The 22,034-nt window shown below is 40.5% G+C and overlaps 1 protein-coding gene across 2 annotated transcripts in view; it reads left to right on the top strand.

Moving 5' to 3' along the window:
• The window catches only part of LOC105476980 (putative uncharacterized protein encoded by LINC00305), a 71,753-nt gene that overhangs the window by 27,386 nt on the left and 22,333 nt on the right, over nt 1–22,034 (top strand). Inside the window, exons 3-4 of one of the 2 annotated variants that reach the window (XM_071085217.1) lie at nt 9,705–9,851; nt 10,411–10,663. The gene's annotated coding sequence lies outside the window, so the exon portion shown is untranslated. The remainder of the gene's footprint in view (nt 1–9,704; nt 9,852–10,410; nt 10,664–22,034) is intronic. The other variant, XM_071085218.1, reaches the window with a different exon arrangement.

Raw genomic sequence — 22,034 nt, forward strand, 5'->3', positions numbered from 1 at the left:
CAGCTATTCAAAGTAATTTCTGTGTATAACATAAATGTTCCGTGTACCATTTTTAAACTGGAGGGGAATAGATGATTCATTGCCTTAGAGAATATTGCTTTCTTTATAATATACTTTTAAAGTAAAATGAAAAATTTTTAAAGTTTACCAAATTTTTGAGCACATGTCTATGAGTAATCTTAAAGTCTAACACACTCCTAGCAATTTAGAAGAAAGTTTCTGTGGAAACACATTTCCCAGTACTCTATAATCATCTACAGTCTGCTTTGTACCGTGCACAGAAATATTTAAGTGTGTTGATGATATTCATTTTCACTTGCAATCTGGTTTAACTGGCAACTGGCAAAACCAGTTAAAATTAAGAAGATGGATATTTTGAGCTAAACTACAAACAATTCTGCTGGAAATAGAACGTGATAACTAAATTGCTATCATTCATGCCTTGCTCTCTAGACTCTGGCTAATGGCGGATTAAAGAGGCTACAAGTTTCCTACATTGAACATAACAAAACAGACCAATAAACTGGCTCTCCTTGAGCATCTGAAATTTTCTCCAGACATCTCACAAATGCAAAAAGAAAGTCAGTGCCAGAACAAATATTATACTCAACAATTTCAGAAACTAATATGTTAAGCAGGAATTTCTCTCTAAACACTATAGACTTAAAAAAAAAAATACCCTAGTGTGCATACCACACAGGGATAAGTAGATCATTAATCTGAACCAGCTTTACCAGTTAATTGAAATATTTGGTGTGGGCCAGGCACGGTGGCTCAAGCCTGTAATCCCAGCACTTTGGGAGGCCGAGACGGGCGGATCACGAGGTCAGGAGATCGAGACCATCCTGGCTAACACAGTGAAACCCCGTCTCTACTAAAAAATACAAAAAAAAACTAGCCGGGCGAGGTGGCGGGCGCCTGTAGTCCCAGCTACTCGGGAGGCTGAGGCAGGAGAATGGCGTAGACCCGGGAGGCGGAGCTTGCAGTGAGCTGAGATCCGGCCACTGCACTCCAGCCTGGGTGACAGAGCGAGACTCCGTCTCCAAAAAAAAAAAAAAAATAAATAAAAAAAAATAATAAAAAAAAAAAAAAAAAAAAAAAGAAATATTTGGTGTGTCACTCAGTATTTCTCTAAACTTAACTATTATTGGGACTTAGAATCTCTTTAAACTAACAACAACAACAAAAAGCCATCTTAGAGAGAGGATGGAAGAAGAGCATCTGTTCTGCAAAACATCCCACAGCAATTGGTTTGGTTTCTCTGCTAATTATGCTCCGCATCAGGCTGGGAGATTTAACAGGTAAGCTTTTATTATTTACTTTGATCTCTTTGTTGGAAGATGCTGCCTCTGGTGGCCATAAATCTATTTTTAAAGAAAAATAATTAATTATAAGTGCGTCTCAAAACTTGATGGTGAGGGGAGGACATCAAAATACTTTAGACCCTAAGCTTTTTTTTGCTTTTTTGTGGAGTTGGCTGTTCGTTCTCTCCAAACTTTTAGTTACTTTGTACACATGGACAAGAAGCATCACTGTCAACTTTAATATCTATCTAACAGACTGCATGAGAATACCCAAAAGCAAAAGCAAAATTGTGTCCCAAGACTCTAATAAGAGAAAGATGCCACAGAGAAAAGAAGATCTGAGCAGATCAGTCTTCGAGGTAGAACAATCCAGATTTTCGCTTTCTTGCCAACTGCCAAAGAATTTCAAGAAAACCCATCTCACCACTGCAAGAGGAGACCATAGAGGTCTTTGGAAAAACTCACGGGAGAGGTACTTCTCCTCCCATTCCGTCACTATAAGGAATCATATAATAGTAATTTTCAATCAAAACAAAATGTGAAAAAGCACTGTTGACAAATTTTATGTCACTGTGGCAAAAAGTCTACAAAACTACCGAAGTTCTAGTAGTTATGATACCTTCTTTAGTAAAAGCACCAGTGTCTATTTCATCTCATTGTTTTAGTCCCTATAACATTAAACCTAGTGAAACTCAATATGCAATTAATTAGATATAACTATGATTAATTAAATATTTGTAAATTATTTAACAAATATGCTAAGTGAAAAAATCAAGCTAGTCTCCGACCTAAACTTCACAAAGCTCTCAGAATTTCTATTTAATCACTTCTAAATGATTCTCCACCAGAATCAGCCAGCTTCAGCCTTTAACTCAGTCAGTCCATCAGCTTGGAATGACCTCCTTCCTTCTGTTCTTCCTCTCAGTTCCAATCAGTGCTCACTGAAAATCCAATCTCCCCTAAGAATTCTGTACCCACAGGAAGCTACATCTTTCCCTGAATTCTATTGGAGTCACATGTATTGTCTTTTGTCATTTACCTGTTTGTAAGTGATTCGTAGCTCTTCAGCTAAACTGTGCAGTCTTGAAAATCAGGATATATGATTTTTTTTTGTATACTTGCCCAAAAGTGATATTCATTGAATAACCTTGTACAAGTCAATGAGTAAGTATATTTAAAGAAAAACAAATCAATTATCAAACAAAACATATTAATTAACATCCTACTTTGTATGAAGTGTAATCCTATGGACAAAAGATGACATATGTACACACACACACACACACACACACACATATACACACACCAGGGTCTTGATCAAGTAAGTTGATTTTATACTTAGGAAAATAAGACCTAAACTGGTGCAAGACAGCCAATGATGCATAGATAATAAGTATAAAATGGGCAATTAAAACTTATTAGCATAATTTTTAATTTATATATGTATATAATTTATGTACATTTGAGTATAAGTGGAACGTTGAAAGCAGATGGAGCCAGCATTCCAGGCAGAATGTATCAACGTGTAAAGCTTTATCCCACAAAACACAAACACAGTGCCAGGGGTAATCCAAGTGTTTGGAGTCATGTCCTCTTAAAATCTTGGTTGATTTTATCGGCACTCATACAAAAAAGTTATAATGATTTTATATCTATATAATGTATATATTTTTAAGATAGAGACATTAAAAATAATTAAAATTAATCTTTTCATAGCACTTATTTGGGAAAATAGGCACAACCTTATTATAAAACAAAAGAGCAGGTACTACCTCAAGCAAGTTAAATACTGTTTGCCTTTGTAGACTGTGTGTATAGCTACATTACACAGCATTTATTATTGAGGATTTTGAGAAAGACTCTTAGCCTAACTGACCTCAGTTTCATAATATTACATAATTGTGCATGTTCTTCATCTGTAAAATAAGAGCATTAAACAAACTGATGGCCGAGTTTCCTTTAAGCTTGCTTTATTTGCCCAAAACAAATACCAGGGACACTCCCTGACTAGAATGAAATGTCTCCTAGATGTTCACACCAAGTAATTACTTTTATATAATGCATTCAGCCTGGAGAACTCAAGGATCTCTGAGATTCTACTCTATCTTATTATTAGAAAATCTCCATAAGATGGGTGTTATTATCACCACTCTTTAAGAAGTTAAATGAAGGCTTAGAGAAACGAAGTTGCTTGTTTATGGAAGGTCAAAGAGAAGAAAAGCAGGCAGAGCCAGGAATACACCTGACATCGTGGATCGTTTCCTTTGCCATACCCTAAAAGCATCTCAAGAACAGATTGACAGTAAATGTCACTTCTCTGGGTTTAGAAAACAAATGTGTGGAAACATGGAGGAAAAGACTGGATCTGCTCACTGGAGAGGCAGAGAACTGTTCTCTAGTTGGACCAAGTTACTGTTACATGCACTCGAGTGAACCAGTGGGGTAAAGGGTTTTAAGTGTCTCAAAAGAGACAACTGTTTCTACTGCCTTCCTTGAAAGGTTTGGATTCTGCACACTTCTCTGGGTCCAAGACACTCTCTTTCAGGACTACACCTCTGAGAATTCCAAGCTTGGAATGTAACTTACACATCAACTATTGTTCTGTCAATTTTACAGGGAAGAAAATAGCACAAGGCATAGAAAATTCACAGATTTTGAAGCCACCCGAAATGAACTTTGAAATAGACATCTGCCAACTGGAGTATGAGGGGTAACCTCTCCACCCTTCCTTATCTGCAAAGCAGAGATAACAATACATTACTCCTATGAGTGTTCCGGGCATTAGATTATTATGCAAAGAACCTATCATGGTGGGGTCACTTACTTGCTGTCTAATTATTGCTAACCTGGAAGGCTTTGGGGATGGTAATTTAACTAAGTCACAAAGTTCCATAGGGAAAGTGTTCAGGGCTTTGTCTAGTTGTCTCATTTCCCTATAAAACAGAGCCTCTACAGAAGAACCACAGTTAGCATTTTGTTAATAATTCTAAAAAAGCACTAAGGTTTGTCTTTAGCCACTGGATTTATTAGCGTGAGCAAGGACTAGGGGCCTGAGGCAAATCACTATGGGGAATAAATTAGGCAGAGTGAAGAATGAAACTCATTGTTATGCAAACACAGGTTAAAAATGCAGTTGTGTGAATTTTGTTTGGCTTTGTTTTAATGAAGGAGTGAGGCTTGTGTGTTTTAGCACGCTCGGCAGACGGGGCCCATTTCCACCCCAGGATTCATTTCCATGGAAGGCCAGTGGTAAACCTAAGGCAGCTGGTAAGTTTAGCATTTTTTGCTGTCCATGAAAGTATGTAAGAAACAAGGGCCAGAATTTTCACTGGACTGTCAAAGCAAAGATTGCAATAATTTTGTAAAATTTTGCAAAAAAGTGATAACTCTGTGAAGTGAAGGCAATGTTCATTAGTTCGATCATGGCAATCCTCTCACAATGTCTGCAAGTGTCATAGCATCATCACATAGTACAGTGTAGATATATACAATGTTTGTCAATTATACCAAAACAGAGCTGGAAAAAAAGGAAAGGAAAGAAACATGAAAAGAAAGTGACAATTGACATATATGTTGTGTAGCATCAAATAAAACTGCATGTGAACCAACACCATGTTTGTAGAAACAGAGGAACTCAACAGTTAATGTCAATCTTATGAAATAAATATTCTTAAGATGTTTATATAGGAGTACAGTTTATGCAATTGATATGTTCTTAAAACACGAGCCAACATAACATAATTTTGCAAATTAAAACTTTTTGTCATGCTAGCAGGAAAAATATTCGAAAGGACATTCTCTGGTCAATATTTCTATAAAAGTTACTTATCTCATTATAATATTAATTCTGTAGGTTGTAAACTGGTTCATCCTGAGAGCCACTTTTTGTTAATGAATTCTTATCGAAAAGCAAATTCCTTTAGGGCTTAAAAAAGTTGCAGCACACATAATCACACAGGCAAGGAAGACTTTAAGGCTGTTGCAATAACGGAAAAGACACCAGAACTCAGTCTCGAACTCCACTGGGAAAAAATGGCTGGAGAGCTTTTAAGAGCTAAGATTGGGGGTGGGGAGGAGGGATTTTAGGGCATCTGTTTGCTTATTGGCCTTACCCCATGGAAAAGTAAATTTTCTCCTATCTTCAGGACAGCAGGCAGTTTTACAACTTGGAAAATGTTAGGCTCCTATCCTCCCACAGAAACTGGGAGATAGGAATGCTATCTTTTTTGATGATTTCTTTTCAAAGAGATGACTCCCAGATCCCCGAGAAAGACAGTCCTGCGTTGCAAAACTGACAAGAGGATTTTTATTTTTTTTTAAGACAGAGTCTGGCTCTGTCTCCCAGGCTGGAGTGCAGTGGCCAGGTCTCCCATCACTGCAAGCTCCGCCTCCCAGGTTCACGCCATTCTCCTGCCTCAGCCTCCCGAGTAGCTGGGACTGCAGGCGCCCGCCACCACGCCCGGGTAATTTTTTGTATTTTTAGTAGAGATGGGGTTTCACCATGTTAGCCAGGATGGTCTCGATCTCCTGACCTCGTGATCCACCCGCCTCGGCCTCCCAAAGTGCTGGGATTACAGGCGTGAGCCGCCGCGCCCCGCCAGCAAGAAGCTTTCAATAAGATTTGCAACTCAAAGACGTGGAGGAAGAATTTAAAATTGCAATTTTTTAAAAGTAAACACTTATTTTTAAAAAAGGAAGGCGAGGATTCCAGAGGCATGAAGAACGGCCTAAAGTTTAGAAAAGCTGAGAGGAACATTGAGGCCTCCTTGAGCAGACTCGTCATAAAGGAGTTTTAACGAGAGAACCTGGGCTCCCCCACACTTCAAAACGTTCTGTAATATCTCACTACATAAAATATGTCTTTGGGTTCTCATTCCACTGTCCCCTCTGATACCCTCATGTTCCACCTCCTAGCTTACCCCCATAGGCAGCCTCCCCACACACAAATGCACCTGCAAATCATTCCTACCTCATTTTCCTTCTTCTTTGCAAAGTCCTCAGGCTGCAAAACCTAATTTTGTTCCTCAGTGAGGCTTCCTTGCCTCATGCACCTCACCTGTGTTCTCAGTGGGTTGCCTGATGCCATAAACTCTGTGTTCACGCCCTCATGGACGGCTCATGGTAGATTATTGTGTCATCCTTCTAAGGATGCCTGCATATGTACAGTGGATATTTGGGAACACAATATCTAACTCACTAGACAGGCCCTCTAGAAATTAGTGTTAATGAAATGTGAACAAGGCAGACAATTTGGGTTGAAGATAAAGTAGAGATGAGTGCAGTCTTCAGAGCCTCCCCTAAATTTCAGCACAGGGCTTTCCCTTTCCCTGGTGTGTTCTTTCAAAACCAATGGTGGCACTAAAGCACTCCAGATAGCTGACGACAAATGGGTGCAACACCACAGCCCTGCATGGAGGAGGGTGGGAGGAGGGAGCAGGGCATGTAGAAGCTCTCACAAAGTTTTCAGGCTTTTTACCTCTTTATGTATATTTTCTTTTATGATCATCACAACACTCACTATCTTTACGCACAAGCTCATTTTCAAAAAAAACATAAAATAGGCCAGGAGGAATGGCTTATACCTGTAATCCCAGCACTTTGGGAGGCCGAGGCACACGGATCATCTGAGGTCAGGAGTTCGAGACCAGCCTGGCCAACATGACAAAACTCCATCTCTACTAAAAATACAAAAATTAGCTGGATGTGGTGGCATGCGCCTGTAATCCCAGCTACTCCGGTGGCTAAGGCAAGAAGGAGAATCACCTGAACCCGGGAGGCGGAGGTTGAAGTGAACCGAGATTGCGGACTTGCACTCTGGCCTGGGTGATAGAGGGAGTTTCCATCTCAACAACAACAACAAAACAACAAACAAATAAACAAAAACCCATAAAATACATGAATATTTTTATGAATAAGTACCACAGGAGATATCAGAAAGTTCCAGTATTGACGTAGAGTATAAATGTCATCAATCAAACCAGAATCCTCCTGACTCATAGCACACCCAGAATGTCCACTTAGTCCCATTCAGCAATCCTCTGGTTAAGGACTTGGAATAAGAAATTGAGGCAACCGTCTCCTCCTCCAAAGTAGAATTCAGAAGACATCCCTAAATATACAGGCAGGGAGAACCTCTTTGGCAAGTTTGCACTTTAGAACCCTGAAAGTTATATTTTCTTTCATTTTTATGTGCTTCCCATAAATTTCATGAATCTCTGCTTAAGATTTTATAATTATTTATGAACAGACCAATAGAAATGGATATTTGAGAGAATGACAAGTTTCAGTGTGCTTTAGAAAGTCTACAGAGTCAGCCTCCAAAGAAACATTATGGAAAAGAGCGGCCTCTTCGTATCCATGACTGGGTGGGCTCCCAGCAGCAAAGATCAAGGTTGTTGATCTCTTCTCTATACATCTGCCCTCCACATTTGGGTCTACTGCTAAAGTTGAGTATTACTGGCCATCTCTTCCCTACAGGTGAAACAAGGGCTTTCGGGTAATATAGCACAAATACAGCACTTACACCTTTCCCTGGAACTGGGAAGACAGCAGAAAGCATGTCTCCTCACTCTCATGGGCAGCATAACTAACTTAGAGATCTAAGCCTGTGGCTCTTCTAAGTCCTGAAAGTGCTTACCTTCCATTATGTGCAAACCACCTGGGGAAGGGTGCAGGGGGCAGGAACTTGGAGGGCAGAAATTTTGAACTTGAAAGAAACAGTCAAATCAAGGAAAATAATTAAATAATTTATAGCTCTTTTCCAGGATAAATATGGAACTGCTCTTCTTGGGGTAATAATGATAATAATCTCTTTTTCTGCTTTTTACTCAGACGTAAGCATTGTGCTATATTATAGGCTAGGTTTTCATTTTAAATTGGAAAGCTAAGTATCATTTTCACTGGAAAACTAAGTAAATTGGTAAGGCGGTAAGTGGCAGAGTGAGGTGTGGTTCCCTGGTCCCTCTGACTATAGCCCATGCTTGTGCTGTCTCTGCCTCTGCTCTTATAGTACCTACCAGAGTAGAGAGTAGTTAATTCTAGAATACTGTGCAAGAGTGGAAGGACCAGGAGTTTGAGTGTCAGAATAACATGGCTTTCTTTGAATGCAAACTCTGCAATATACTCAATGTATAGCCTTAGAAAAGTTGTCTAACACCTCTTACTGTCAGTTTCCAACCTATAAAATATAAGAAATTGTCATGATAGCTCTCAGTAGAAGGCTCAGCATATAGTAATAGGTTCACAGTAACTATTACTTCTTTTCCTCCCTGGAGTATGGGGGGTGGGGAGAACTATTGTTTTCTTAACAAGGAATTGAGAAAAACCCAGTAAAATTGCTGGCATCTCAGTAGGGGGAATAATGTGCCCAGATGAAAAACCAAAAGTCATTGATTATGAAGTGAAATAGAAAAGATTCTTTCTGGAAAGAGAGATCAGTGATTAGCGAAAGACACCCAGGTTAGAGCAGGTTGAAGATAGGCAAGATTTGTAATAAATATTTATACACCCAGGTTAGAGCAGGTTGAAGATAGGCAAGATTTGTAATAAATATTTATAAAACAATGAAGAAAGAGGGGAAATAAAAGAATTAATAGCCAGTCTGATAAAATGCTGCCCAATCCATAAGTATAGAATCTTGCTCCCCAAAATCAACAAAATCATACCACTAAATTGTATTATATTATTGTCCTCTGTTCTCAATAAAAATAAACACCAGAAATAGCATTTATCTTTGAGAAAAAATGCATATGCTAATCATAAGTCCACATATTTTATTCCAATGGAAATATGAATATTTTCCTGGTAAATATGCCTTAACATCCTGTGATAGATGTTCCCATTGTTCTTCAGGAACAAACAAGGATTTTTTTTTTTAAACAATGTGCAAAATGGAAACGTTTGAAAAATAGTTTCTTAAATCGCAGTGTGTAGTCGCTAATGGGCTATGACAAGCTATTTTTCCAGTCTTCCAATTTCAATCCATATTTCTGAATAGCATTGTGAGATTTTGCATTAGTTTCACAGATTTCCCCAAATGATTATGCCGCAGTAATAGAATAAGGAGCATCTGCGGCAGGCTGATTGTATCACACAGTGTTTACTGAGAATGAAGGACTGTCACATGCATGCTGATCGGAGAAATAAGCTTGAAGATTACTATTATTAAACAACCAACTGTTAAAAGATCCACACAACATATTAAGGGGAAATACAGAATAAATTGGTTTTGTTGCTTAAGCCAAATATTTTGGAATTCATCCACAATAAGCTCTGACTTTTGCTCACCATGGTCCATGATTTTGTGATAAGTTTGCATACATTATTCTTCCCAGAGGTGCATTTAGTTTAATTAAATTTTACTATTAAAAAGTATTAAAGCCAGCTTCTCATAATCCTTAGAAAACCTGGCGTGGAAACACATTGCTTCCCTAACACTTTCCTGGGGGAGCTTGGACGACTTGACTCAGGCAGATTTAGAGACCAGAAAGCCATCCAGAGAGAGCAGGGACCCAGCCATCTACCACCTGGTTCTACTCCCACCCTAAGGTTTGCTTCCTCCAGGCAGCATCATACGGTAACAGGGCTAGAGGTTAAGATACTTGTATTCTACTTTGGAATCTACCAGCTGACTTAGTCTTTTCATATTCTGTTTTAAAATATTATGATTACGTATTTTCCTTACTATTCTATAAACAAGAATTCACATTTGAAGCACCAAAAATGACAGGGTATCAGGGAGCTTATTTTCCATTTGAGCTGTACTCAGAAGTTTCTGCTGTCCTTAGGCTCTCCCCCAGTGTTGGCTGAGAACCTACTGTGTGCCATATATTAGGCTGGAATCTGGGCGTACAGAGGTGAGTAAGGTCAAGTCCTCTCCGCCAGGAGATTTACAGTCTCATCCTGAAAATGCCCTGCCTTAATCCCTATCTCACACTGACAGCTGGTCTTGAAGGAGGAAGAGTTGCAAGTTCTGCTAGTCATTCTGAAGGGAGGAAATGGAAAAACACGGTAGGCCACAATAAGGCAACCATCTTGACAAAATAAATGTGAAAGTATGCAAACTATATATTTGAAGGTAGTTTGTCATCTATTTTTTCTCACATAGTCTTTCCTCTGATGGATTACTGAGTGCTTATTTGATCCACGATTGTCAATCATCCATCCTTGCAATATTTAACAAAATAGAGACCCTCTCTGTTCCCAGAAAGCACCGCACAGAGATTCTAAAGCACTAATCAGGATATAGAAAAACACCGCAGTCACCCTGCATTGGAAACAGAGAAGTGCTTTCAGAGCCATACTTCCTGCTGCGAGGTCATTAGCAGTGCGTCCATCCACAGCAAAGTGTTTTGCCACAGGTAATAATGGCTTAGTTTTTCCTAATGTTTTCCAAGCATAGCATGAATGAACCAGTCAGTGTTTCTATCAGGCCAAAGCAAGGGCTCTTCTGTTGTTGTTTATTTTATTCTACATTTCTTACTTAGCAGCAGAGATCTTTTTAAACTTCTAAATAACTCATGCAAAAGAAAAATTATCTAAAATATGGACACAGATACAGGTAAATGTCTAGACAAGGCTAAGTCACTTCCAAAAAGAAGGTCCCCAAGTCCTCTGTGCCGGTAACTTTGTAGGTCACCATAAAAAAATCTCAAGTATTTCTTCTTCAAAAAATGTCCCATTTATACCCCCAAAGTCTTTCCAATTTACCTTTCTATGCTACCAATCCTCTATAGTACTGTCAGTCTAGTATAACCCAGTTAGCTGGTTACATTGATCAAACTACTTTACTATCATCCAGTTGTAGAGACAGAAACAGACAGGCTTATACTCCAGCTGAACTGAAAGTGCAATACCAGCTTAAGGTATGTTCCTGTTCCAAGCCTCAGTTTTCTCAGTAAAATGCAACTAATAAGCAGATATTCTTTGCAGAGTGAGGAGAGGTTAGGTTATGCTACAATAACAAACCTTCACTCAGTGGCTTTACACAATAACATTTTATTTCTTATTCATGCAAAGTCTTCTGTGGGACCAGAAGGCCTCTCAGGGATCCAAGATACCTAATAATTTTGACTCTACTATCTCAACACAAAGCTTCCTTTCAGATGTCCAGGAGAAGATGGAGTAGAACTGGTGTGTCCAATCTTCTGACTTCCATGGGCCACATTGGAAGAAGAAGAATTGTCTTGGGCCACACATAAAATACACTAACATGAACGATAGCTGATGAGCTAAAAAAAAAAAAAAAAATCGCAAAAAAAAAAAAAAAAAAAAAAAACCCTCATAATGATTTAAGAAGGTTTACAATTTTGTGTTGGGCTGCATTCAAAGCTACCTGGGCCACATGCGGCCCACAGGCCACGGGTTGGACAGCTGGGAGTGGAGGGTCTTGCATTGGCAATTAATTGAGTGATTTAGCCTGAAGGTGGTGCACATCAATCCTCTTCCATATCCAATGGCTAGAACAAAATAAATGGCTACATCCAACCACAGGGAGTCTAGGAATTGCAGTCTTCCATGTGCCAGGAAAAAAACACAAGATATTTCTGAATATTAGTAATAGTTATGTCTACCAGAGTTATTGTTAAGATTAATGAAGTTACAGATAAAAAAATTCCCAGCATACTCAGTATACTTTCAAAACTGGTAGACACTGAATACATAGAAGGCATGATTGTGATGATGATGATGAGGCCAATGATGACAGTGAATAGATGACTCAGTATGTAAATAAGCAAATTATGAGTGTTTCATTTAATTACTCAAATATTCACATGCTTTATCACATGAAACACAAATTTGTTGTTAGTTCCAATTGTAAGCCTTCTGACCAAAGCTGTCCTGATCAGTAAGAATCATGGTCTTTTCCACTTAATTTCTCCAACCTTTCGCACAGTCTTGTATTACAGGCGGTTCCTAACATGACAAGCTATCATACCCTTTCATTAATGGGAACCCTCTTGAGGTCTGTTCCCTGTATACTGACCCCAATTAAACAACTTTGTATTGGTGTCCCTGTTTCAAGACCCTGTTAGCCTACTTGCTAATGTTAGTCTCTTAAATTACTCATCAGAGTACCTCCCATGGCATCAAATCCTTTTTTCTCAAATCCTAAATGAAATTATTACTCTTCTACAAACCCATTTCACACATCTACAGCAGTGATTTTTCAAATGTGGGGGTAAGAGAGATTGATGTGTTGTAACATATTCTAGAAAAGCTTTAGGCAGAGCTTTCTCCCCCTCCACATAGATGGGAAAAGAAATAAAAGTTAGTTTTTAATCCCCTGAATGGGGAAAATAGCATTAGATGTATTATGTTTCTTTCTTTTTCTCCAGGTTCCATCCTCCATTGTATAAATACTTTGCAGTCTTGCCAAGGCTCTACTCTGTATGTTTTTACACAGAGGGACAGGTGAAAAAAAATATAAAATCAAAGTATGTATTGGGTCCAATTGTACACTTGTTCAGGGCTGGTTGCTCAGTGACAGTGTCTACTACACAGCTAACACTATCAGACTGTGGATGTGACTTTCTTGTCCTCCACCCTAGTGGCTGTATATGTAAGCACAGCTAAGGAGTTCTCAATTCTTGTTTGTTTCACCCTTTATTTTCTTATCACCTCACATTTGTTCATCTGGTTCTAGTTTATTTGTCCTGGGAGACAACTCAGGACTTCAGTGACCAAGGAATGGGAATATAGAGTCCTTGGCTCCAAAACAGCAGTAGCAGTTATGGTTAAACTAGTATAGTTACCTACTTCTCTGACTTGAGTTTTCATCTTTCCTTCTCTCTGTGCACCCATCTGAGGAGGGGGAATGGACCACCATCAGCTTATCATGCTAACCCATAATATTCATGTGTTTTATTTCTTTCTTTTATGATTTCCCCTTACCTCTCATTTTTCAGGCACCCCAAGCCATCCTTAGCTTCCTTTATAGATTTAAGTAAGTTCTTAGCATGCTGGCAATTTTCCAAGAAAATGTTACCCTTCCTTCAACTTTAACAAAGTGGGTATGTCGCTTCTTCAATTTGTAGAGTTGGATCATTATCCAGAAATCAGAAATCCCCATTTTTTTTCTTAAGGCTGGTGGTCTCTCAACCTGGGTCTGAGGCTCTGCTACAAGTAATAGAAACCTGGAGGTATAATTCTGTGCCTTTACCTTCATCAGTAGCACACCAACTGTAGATTTTTAGAGGTTGCTTGCCTGCCTTGTCTCAGCTCCCCTGCTTGTGCTCATTCTCTCCATAGTTACAGCAAAATAACTGGTGAAGCCACCTTCAGTGGCCTGAGCCTGTTCTGGAGAACCCTGCTCATGGAGACGTAGAGCCAGCCTATGGTCATCCCCGTGGCCTTGGATATTATGGATAGGCCTCAGGTAGTAGGGCCTTACTGCACTTTAATCCTCCCTCCAGAAGGTGGATTTCAATCCTCTAACTCTACTCTCTAAAATACATTGACCACATGCCTCTTCTTCTGCCAAATTAACTCAAACATGAGAATCCAAAGTCCTTTTGTATCTCCAGTGTCACTCAGGCTGCAGTATATTTCTGTGCTTGGGCAAGCCTGGTTTCTATTCTCTAAACCCTCCACTGCTATGTCTCCTGGAACACATATGCAGAGGACTTTTTTCCATTCATTTTCACCAGTCAAAAATGCAGTAGGCAAAAGCCAATGCTTCCTCCATGCCCATCTATCCCAATGCCTTCAGGTATGCAGCCATCATCACTCCAGCTCTGAAGCTTGAAGGACTTCAGATTTCCCTTCAGTTTTTCTCTTTCCTCAACACCGTGCTGATTCACCAGGATTTATCACCTTTATGGGAAGTACAAAACATAGGTCACAGTCCTCCTCCTTACTCCTTCACATTCTCTCTCCTCCAGATGTCCCCAGTGTTTGGCAGCACATGGCCTCTACCAAGCATTCTATTACTTGTCTTTTTTTCTGACCCAGAGTATGAGCCCAGAACAATCAAAGTTAGGCACTTCTAATCCAGGTTCATTTGCAATGAATCTGTCTTCACCTCCACCAAAGACTATGATTTTCAGTGATGACTCGGGGATCTGAGCTCTTTTCTCCATGGGGCTCCACCATTTTGAATTTCTTCTCTTTCTGCCATGCAGAGATGAGAAAATGAGGTTGAGGATTTTGAAAAATATTTTATGGGCCAGGCCTGGAATTGGCGCACATCAGTTAAACCCTATCTCTTAGCCTAAACATCACTGTCTGTAAACAGCAATCTGCTCACTAGCTTTCAAGATTTTTTCTTCATGTGTCATCCCCCAAGGCAACCAGGAGCCTTCATCTCTTCTGTGATCACATAAACAACGCAGGTGGCAAGTCGGCGACCTGAGCCACAATCAGGAACACAAAGAATGAAACAAAGTTGTGTTTTGTTTTCCTTTTCTTATTCTGCTTGCTCCTCTAATCCCAATTTTTCCTGCATCATTTTTCTGCTCCTTGACTCACTGGAAGCATCATGACCATACTTGGGTCAGTGTGTTCTCATTCCAGAGACACACACGTGGGATGCCAGCCTGTGGGTTAATTATCAGAACACGGACAAGGCAGCATTGATTCAAATGACAAATTAGTGTTATTTATATATCGGGGTAGCAGAGGCATTTTGCAAGTGTCATCATAGAACCCAGAAACTCCAGATGACAATGGAGGAAGGGGTATGAATGACAGAAAGAGGAATGGGCAGAGGGAGAGGGCGTCTTTGAACATTTGTTATTGGAACTAGAAGCTTCCAGGTGGTGACAAAATGATCTAAGTGTGTAAAGGTGGAAGTGAGTGAAACAGCCAGGAGCAGGTATGGAGTAAAGACGTCATTGCCAGGAAAGCCAGAGGGTAGGCACAGCCGCAGCCAACCTACATCCAGACTTCTAGGCATAGCACATGTGCCCAGGTTTATGGAAACATGCTGGGAGAAGCTAATCTCAAGAGCAAGGGAATTCGGAGGCTAAGCAGAGGTGAGCAATGGATCACTGGAGAAAATATACACAACAGTTCTGAACTGAAGGGCAACCTGAAAATGCTGAGGTGCTGTAGCATTAAATAAACCTTCTAAAGTTCAGGTGCCAATCAGGGCTTCAGTTTGTAGAAGTAGAAATCTCAAAGGCTAACTCTGTTGACAAAATGTCATTGGAAACAATGTTACATACATTCCTACAAACAGTAGCACCCAGGTATGGCCAATTGCAGGGCATGAGAAAGCACAGGGATGAAAGCCTTTCTAATTATATCTCTTCATTTTCACTCATAACTGCTATTTCTCCTAATTTGGTTGATGTAAAAGTAACTGTGAGCTATTGGAAATTGTGATGCTTCTCTCGCCTACTAACCAGGTTCTCCCTGTGTCATTTCAGAGATATTTATCATAGTATTGATATTATTGGATCAGCTGTGGCCTCTTTAAGAAAATGAGTTGAGCAACTGCATGGATCGTAATTTCATTTTAATGCAAATGTTGGGGGATAAGCACACCATTGCCATGCTATCCCTTACCATTACCATAGTGTAAATGTAAGGCATCATTTCTTTGAACACATGTATTCTACACACACATACACACACACACACACACAGAAATAACATGTAATATTTATACAATTTTAGAGGGGTTTTTAAATTTTTTAATGATCAATTTCACTAGATAACATTCTCTTTTTTTTTTTTTTTTGAGATGGAATCTCACTCTGTCACCCAGGCTGGAGTGCAGTGGTACAGTCAGTTCACTGTAACCTCTGTCTCCCAGGTTCAAGGGATCCTCCCGCCTCAGCCTCCCTAGTAGCTTGGACTACAGGTGTGTCACCAAGCCCGGTTAATTTTTGTAGTTTTAGTAGAGATGAGGTTTCACCATGTTAGCCAGGCTGGTCTCAAACTCCTGACCTCAGGTGATCCACCCACCTCAGCCTCCCAAAGTGCTGGGATTACAGCCGTGAGACACTGCACCCGGCCTAGAAAATATTTTTTAAATGCACAGTGATACCTCAGGGAAGCTACATGGCAGGTGGAAGCAGAAAAATAAAAAACGTTTTTTTCTGACTCTTGCTCTGAGGTCTTAGAGCACCCAAAGGGTTTGTGGAGGAGGTAAAGGGAGGGGAGCTGGGGGGTGGGTGCTGAAGTAGTAAAGAAGGAGACCAAGAACAGCATGCTGGAGATGTAGGGGGAGAGTGAGGGGTGCTACACCCCCCAACCCCCACCACCGATAATAGAACGATTCCACAGGGCCTGGAGGAGGAAGGGTAGACGGGCCTCTGGGTCCCAGAAGGCAGTCTGGGCCACATTTCCTGGCTGTGTTAATCAGGAGAAATGGACATAAGGTGAGTGTCCAGACAGACAGGTCCCTGGGCAGCCTTAAAGAAAATTCCGTTTGTCCCGGGGAAGTGAAGCAGCAGCAGAGAACTGCCTCTCCTGAAGGAGTCTCCCAAGCATAACACTTTCTAATTTCCCAAAGAGGTTTTGCCTCTTCAAGGTAGGCAGAGTCCTTGCTACTTCTCTCCCAGCAAAATAAAACAAAATCTGCTGTACAATAAATCCCAGTCAGGGAACCCAGTCACGCCTCTTCTATGACATCCCCTGTCATTGTCAAAATCTGAACCAAAGCTGCTGAAGTGCCAGCATGTGAAGGCAAGAATGGTAATTGATTAAGGTGCAGATTGTGTTCTTAGGAGGAGGAATCTTCTTTCTATGGATGCTTACAGTTCAGACACACAAATGAACACTCCCTTTTCTCTGCCTCAAAATTAAGCTGAAGTCTGCCTTCCTCTGTAATACATATTATGTCTATACTGCTTTATACAACTTTCTAGAGGAAATAGAAAGCAGAGAAGATGAGGACTTCAGGAACCCACTTATTTATCCAAGGAGGATGAGGAAGACTCCAAGTGGTTATCCCATACCTGCTCCCCACAATATGCATCTAGAAGGTTCTTTCTCAGAAAAGCCCGCCACCTGCCACTCACAGTGGAAACTTCACTAGGAACTTTGCTACCCATTCTGGGTGGTATTAGGCAATGTGTTCCTATAGGTCTTTGCAAAAGACTATAGGTACCACCTACATCCATAGGTCTTTGCAAAAGACTCAACACTATAAGGATAGAATCTTTCTCTCTGTCAAGAAATAAAAACTACACCAGATTCCATTGTGACATAGGCAAGTCATGGATTGGCGTAAGAAACACATTTTTAAATAACCATATACATATGTAAATATTTGCCTATTTGAAAACCTCACAACGCTTTCTGTGCCTGTAATTGTGATGCTGTCTATGTCCACAGATCATTCTACATTTTTTGAGGCTAAAATTAACATCACCACTGACTCTAGTATCCAAGCAACACCAAAAGAGTAGTTATAGATAAACACAGCATCGACAATAACTCAAAAAGAACAAATTAGGAATCTCCCCTTGGTGTAGGGTAGACATTTTTGTCTTAAAATATACAATGCTGGTTATCAGCCATGGAGGTTAGAATTAAAAATTCAAACACATTTGGCAGGAGTTCCTGAACTGAGAAGAGAGAAAGTAGGGGAAGTATAATATTCTACAAGAAAATGACTAAAATAAAGACATACATTTTTAAGAAATGTATGAAAGAAACCAAGCCCTTGGACAGAATATGAAATCAAAATCAAACACATTTTAGACCCAGTTTAGTGAAACTAGAGAGTGCTGAAGACAACGAGAAAACAACCAGGATGAGAAATGCCCGGAAATGAAGATAATTAAGAGGCTTTTCATTAGTAACATGAGAGACTGTGAATAAGAAATGCTATCCTCAGGCTGCTTAGGAAAAAATAATTGTCTACCCATACTCATTTGAACTTTCAGTTCAACAGTGGAATCAAGAAATCAACACACAAATGAAGACTAAGAGACTACTATTTGAGAAAGACAGGAATTGAGGACAGAGGAATTAGTAGCAACATGGAGCAGAGAAAATGGCACACACATGTGGACGAATGCATACACTACAATTTTAAGTTTCTGTTTGTGTTTTATATCTTCTGATTCAGGAAGCTAGAAATAGAATGTGACCAAGAGGGTATGTCAATAAGAAAAAAAGAAAATCCAATAAGAAGGAACTAAGAGCTGCTTCGGGTGTTAGGAATCGTGAGAACTAATCCACTACAGAGCATGCTTGTCCTGCCTGCCAAATATAAGTTGATCACTGGCTCACTGATATGGTATGGATCTGTGTCCCCATCCAAATCTCATATTCAATTGTAATCTCCAATGTTGGAGGTTGGGCTTAATGGGAAGTGACTGGATCATGGGATCAGAGTTTTCATAAATGACTTAGCAACGTCCCTCCTTGATACTGTATAGTGAGTGAGTTCTCGTGAGATCTGGTACTTAAAACACGTGTGGCGTCTGCCCACTCTCTCTCTCTTTCTCCTGCTCCGACCATGTAAGGCAAGCCTGCTTCCCCTTTGCCCTCCATCATGATTGTAAGTTTCCTGAGGTCTCCCTAGAAGCAGAAGCTATTATACTTCCTATATAGCCTGCAGAACTATGAGCCAATTAAATCTCTTTTCTTTGTAAGTTACCCAGTCTCGGGTATTTCTTTATAGCAATGAAAGAATGGCCTAATATACCGACCTATCCTGATTTTTAGCATTTTGGTCATTTCTGGCATTTGGTTATATATCTTCAGTTCTTTGTTTAAATTGCCATTATATTTTACCCCTTATACTTACATTCCCAATATAAAACAGGGGACTTGTAACCACAGAGTACGTATTGCTGGAAGCTGACATTCTAAACGTCTACTTATAATGAATCCAAAAAGTTGCTATGAAACTCTAGGGAAAGGTAGGAGATTAAAATGCTAAGTTCTATTATTGTTTTTTAGCCCTTGAGTATCAGTTAATATATCTTACCTCACTAGATCATGGGAAACAATGCTGAATGAGCACAGCAAAGGGAGAATAACTGAAAGACCTTTAGCCTTCTCTCATGAAAGCATTTTGTCCAGTTGCTGCTGAGGGCTTTGTGCTTGTGTATGTTTATGGGGCAAGTGAGGATGAATTTCAAATGTTTCTGATATGAACAGCAGTCACTGGGGCATTAGAACACAGGATGATGTTGTGAAATTGACTAGTTGTCAGGACTTGGGAGGGCACACGTTCTAGTGTGGAGTTACGTTGAGCACTTCAGGAAATGTCTGGGGAATCTATTTTCCACTATAAAAATATGACTGGAAAAATGTTAAGTAGTAGCCCAAAAGAGTCAGCCACATTCAAGCAGCCATGTTCATTTGTGGGCTACAACCTACCATGTGGAAAACTCTGGCTGTATAGTCACATTATACTCAAGATGGATTTCCATTTGAGTAACTGATGCTGTAAATTTGGTTTTGCTTTCCTGTGAGGTTGCTGCAAGGAAATGAAGATGCCAGAGAAAAATGTAGTGAGTTACACAGTGTTCCCCAAAAACTTCTTCCAGAAGAAGCTTTCCTCCCAGAGCCTCAGAATGTGACCCGATTTAAAAAAGAAGGTCTAATTAAATGTAATCTGTTAAGGTGAAGTCATAGTGGATTAGGGTGGGATGTAATTCAGTGAGTGGTGTCCTTATAAGAAGGAAACTTGGACACACACACCTACATAGAGGGAAGACAATGTGAAAGCAGAGACACAGAGAAAATACCATGTGACAATGGGGGCAGGGATTGGAGTGATGTGGCCACAAACCAAAGAAAGCTAAAAATTGCCAGCAACCACCAGAAGCTAGCAACATTTTTTCCCCAAAGCCTTCAGAGCGTGCGCCTGTCAACAACTCAATTTTCTGCTGCTTTAAGCCACCCAGCTTCTGGAACTCTGTGACATCAACTCAAGGAAACCAATACAGAGGGCATTGTTCCTATATGAGCACTGTTATCTTTACCCTAAGTAGGGTGTCACATTCTTGTCCCTCAATGCTGAGTTAATGATTATTGCTCAGGTTCATTTCATTCTGAAAATATAGCTTCTCAATCCCCTGTCCTGAACTGAGGCGATCGTAAAAAGGGGTTATCAAATACAAACCCTCCATGAGGGCCGGGCGCGGTGGCTCAAGCCTGTAATCCCAGCACTTTGGGAGGCCGAGGCGGGCGGATCACAAGGTCAGGAGATCAAGACCACAGTGAAACCCCGTCTCTACTAAAAATACAAAAAATTAGCCGGGCGCGGTGGCCGGCGCCTGTAGTCCCAGCTACTCAGGAGGCTGAGGCAGGAGAATGGCGGGAACCCGGGAGGCGGAGTTTGCAGTGAGCCGAGATCGCGCCACTGCACTCCAGCCTGGGCAACAGCGTGAGACTCCGTCTCAAAAACAAAAACAAAAACAAAAAAACAAACAAACAAACAAAAAAAAAACCCACCATGAGATTCAACTTCGAATGGAAATAAACAGCACTTTGCAACAGTAGATATGGGGTTGCTCAGATCATCTGCAAAGATGTCCAGCTTTGTGCTCCTGAGGGTCCAAGGGTCTTTCAAACCATTTGGAATTTTCACAGGAGGTTTTTGTGGAGGAATCCTAGAAAGGTCTCTGGAAAGCAAGCACCCTGTTTTCTCCATAAAATAAATGAGGATACAAACACACTTTATTGCAAACAGAACAATCACAACACTCTTCACCAGCACCTTTCCATGGGACATTCATTCATGGCTCTCCCACCCAAAAAGCCCCAAATCTGAACATAGCAGGCGACTGCCTGATGTGACAAAACAGGAAGCCATATATGGGCACACAGGTGCACAAGTCTCTCAAGTGCTGATTTTCAAATGCTGTAAATCCCAGGAGAAATACACAGCTATAACTGCACAGGAGGCAATTTGCCAGAGAAAAAAAGAGAACATTTATTTTTGATTTCAAGTAAAAAGAGAAAATCAATTCATTCAAAGACTTTATGAGTCATTTCAGTTATTTGCACTCACTTGTCTAGGGATGTGAGTAAAAGTAGGGTAAATTGGGCTTCCACAAATAACCAGTGAAGATGATGGACTGATTTCACAATTCTGGCCCTGACTGCTTCAAGCTGTACTGGGAAGCCCCCTGAGGAAAAGCAAAGCCCAGCACCGGGACAGTCCTGAGATTGTGGTGAACACACAAACCCTCCTGTGACATTCTTTCTTCACACTTCCAAGAAGTTTCATGTAGTGGAGAGCTCCAATTGACTCTTTTTTTTTTTTTTTTTTTTTTTTTTTGAGACGGAGTCTCGCTCTGTCGCCCAGGCTGGAGTGCAGTGGCCGAATCTCAGCTCACTGCAAGCTCCGCCTCCCGGGTTCACGCCGTTCTCCTGCCTCAGCCTCCCAAGTAGCTGGGACTACAGGCGCCCACCACCTCGCCCGGTTATTTTGTATATTTTAGTAGAGACGGGGTTTCACCGTGTTAGCCAGGATGGTCTCCATTTCCTGACCTCGTGATCCACCCGTCTAGGCCTCCCAAAGTGCTGGGATTACAGGCTTGAGCCACTGCGCCCGGCCTCCCAATTGACTCTTTGGGTATTTAATTAAATGAAATATCATGCTCGAGTAGCTTTGAGGGGGTGTTAAAGAATCACACAGAGCAAACTACTTTGGTCTACACCTAATTACTTTATCTGTTACACAAGGCTTTCTATAAGGCAAAAGGATCCTGTCATAACCACCATCTCCCCTGAAGAAAAGAAAATATTTAACTGAAAACTAAAACTTCTTGAAGTTAGCCAGCCAGCTTTCTTGTAAAAATAATTGGATATTAA

Source organism: Macaca nemestrina, chromosome 19, assembly GCF_043159975.1.
Source record: "Macaca nemestrina isolate mMacNem1 chromosome 19, mMacNem.hap1, whole genome shotgun sequence".
NCBI lineage: Eukaryota > Metazoa > Chordata > Mammalia > Primates > Cercopithecidae > Macaca > Macaca nemestrina.